The sequence below is a fragment of the Carlito syrichta genome, unplaced genomic scaffold, assembly GCF_000164805.1.
Source record: "Carlito syrichta isolate Samal-C Ts95f unplaced genomic scaffold, Tarsius_syrichta-2.0.1 Scaffold314114, whole genome shotgun sequence".
Classification (NCBI taxonomy): Eukaryota; Metazoa; Chordata; class Mammalia; order Primates; family Tarsiidae; genus Carlito; species Carlito syrichta.
In genome coordinates, this window is record NW_007258210.1 from 126751 (window position 1) to 129752 (window position 3002).

Here is a 3002-nt window from a genome sequence, read left to right on the forward strand (position 1 = left end):
ACATCAATGTGAGTAGTACTGACTTAAAAATATTATATCATCTGAACCTTGGACAAAAATATCTTCAAAAGTTTGTTTAATTTCCATGTAGTTTTGGATTTTTCAGTTTTCCTTCTGCTTTTGATTTTTAGTTTTTTTCCATTTTCATCAGAATAGATATCTTGCATAATTTCAGTCTTCTGAAATTTCATAAGACTTCTTATGTGTCCTAACAGAATGTACCACAGATGATTGAAACTCTTGTGTATTCTTCTACTTTTGCATAAAGAGTTCTACATATGTCTATTGAGTAAAATTTATCTATAATATTGCTCAATATTTTTTATTGACCTGCTATCTGATATTTGTATTTATTATTGAAAGTGGGCTCTTGAGGTTTCTTACAATTTTTTTGTGTTGTTATGTTTTTCTTGTTACACTTCTATCAATATTTGCTTTATATATTTGAGAGCCCTAATTTAATATACACATAAACACAACTACTATAGATTCCTGGGAAATAGACCTATTTTAGGATTACATAATATCTATCTTTGTCTTTTGTGACTGTTTACTACTTAAGGTGTATTTTGTTAAAGTAATTATGATGCTAGAATCTTGTTTGTTGCTAGTCCATTCAGTCATTATATTTTTTCCTTAGAAAAGTTTAATTTATTTATAATTTTAAAAATTACTGAAAGAAATACAGTTACTATTATCCCCAAAATTATATTGATGATTATAGAGAATATACCAATGTTAAAACAGATAATTTATATTTGTGTAGGTTAAAATGAGTAGGAGATAGATTTTTTGAAGAGTTATAATTACACTCAAAATATATTTATTTGCACTTAAAGTGTTTAGGATTTTGAAAAGCTAATGTTGATGTACTTCAACTCTAAAATCACTTAGTGCTATGCCTTAATTCTTAGTGTTTATGTGAAAGCACATGGTCAATCTTTGATGCATCAGACACATGAGAAGTCCCTTTATATTAGGAGAGTATTATTTATATACATTTTGTACATAAAATATAAAGGACACTGCAATACAAGATGTAGGGGAAAAAATCTAAGTGGAGAGGCTCTTTGTGGTTGGCTTACAACAGTATTGTGATACATGTGTTCAGAGGAATATTCTATGTATTAAAGTAAGAGAGGAATATTTAAAATTCTAAAAGCAATTTTTTTTACCAATTACACATTAAGATAATAAAATGCAATGGGTTTTGAAATAGTTTTCTCATATTATGAACTTTATCTGTTTTTACATTAAACAAAATTGTAACATGTCGAGTGTTGTACATTGAATGAAGTATCATTCTGATGCCAACATTAAACTACTCCAACTTACTCAAAGTTGTAGGTAAAAGATGGTAACAATATACTCTTAGGTAACACAGTGAAATGCCATCTTTAGTGATTCTTTTACTTACTGGCTTTCAACTTTATTTGGAGAGTGCTCTTTTCATAAGTTTTTATATATAAATATATTATATATGCTCTTTTTGAAACTATGAGGTCATTTTAACTGAGGAGTCTTCATAGGCCATGGGATTGTTTTGTCATTTATGTGACTTGAACAACAAGACAGTGGTTGCTGTTCAATAGATACTCCATAATTAGAAATGAATATTCCTGTGGTAGTAAGGTTGAAGATATCCAGGCTAAGGAAGTTGCATGGAACCTGTATGTGGAGAGAGGACACCTATACCCAGGATTCACAATGGACTCTGTAAATCTAGAAAGAGGAGTTTTGCTTATCTCATTTCTTAGTTATCTTTCAGTCTTTTACATTCCCCTTGCCTCCATCTCCAGCTGGGCATGCATTTCAGCCCTTCTCCTTCTGCCAGTGTCTTGACTATATCTGCTTCACTGCTTTCCCTTCCCCATGGTATTTCACACAGGACCTGTAGGTTCTGATAAAAAGCTTAGAGTGGTTTAAGCTGGTGAGACATTAATTTTAACTGGTGAGATGGAGGCCATTTTTAGGTTATAACTGCAATATTCTTACTACTTGAGATAGGAGTGACTCAGTGTTTGGGGGTCAGAGGAGCAAATCAGGCCATTAGCATTGCTTGTCTTTGTTTATGAAAGAAGTGATTAGATCCTAATACAAAGTGTGGAAAATATGAAATCAGTTATAAGTAAATCATTAGTACCAGTGGGTTGTATCTTGTAAGCACTATATAAAGAAAAACATCAGAACTTGGAAATCTTTTCAGAGATAATTAATCTTAGAAATAAGTTACTCAGGAGAGTTTGTAGAAATTTTGAATTTTATTTTCTATGAAATACTTATACCACTACTTATATTTTCATGCAGAATCTTTTGTTATTGAGTGTGGATGTTAAGTTTTAAATAATCATAATGAAAGCTCTCTGTATTTAAAATTTGGAATAATATCTCTTTTCAATGTTGATATTAAAACATTTTAAAAATTTTTAAATCTTATTAAAATTTTTCTAAGAGTTTTTGAATATTATTCCAACTGACAGACAAAACAATATATATTTATCACGTAAAACAGGATGTTTTAAACTATATATACATTGTCTAATATTTAGTTCTAGTTAATTAACAAACACTTTACCTCACATAGACATAATTTGTGTGGTGAAAAATATTTAACATTGTCTGTCAGCATTTCTCAAACATACAAGAAATTATTCTTAACTATTGTCATGAAGAGGTAAGTATGCATCCTTTAAAAGACGATTTCTCAACCCTCCTCCCTCTAAGGTCTGGTGCCACCAATTTACTCTCTACCTCAATGAAATCAATTTGTTTATATTTCACAAATGAGTGAGATCATGAGGTATTTGCCTTTTTGTGTCATTCTTATTATAATTGACATAATGTCCTCCAGGGTAATTCATGTAATTTTAAATGACAGGATTTTATATTATTATAGTTGAATAGTATTTTATTTGTATTATATCCCACATTTTTATCAATTTATTTTATAATGGACACTTAGTTTTTTTCCATATCTTGGCTAATGTGAATAGTGCTACAAT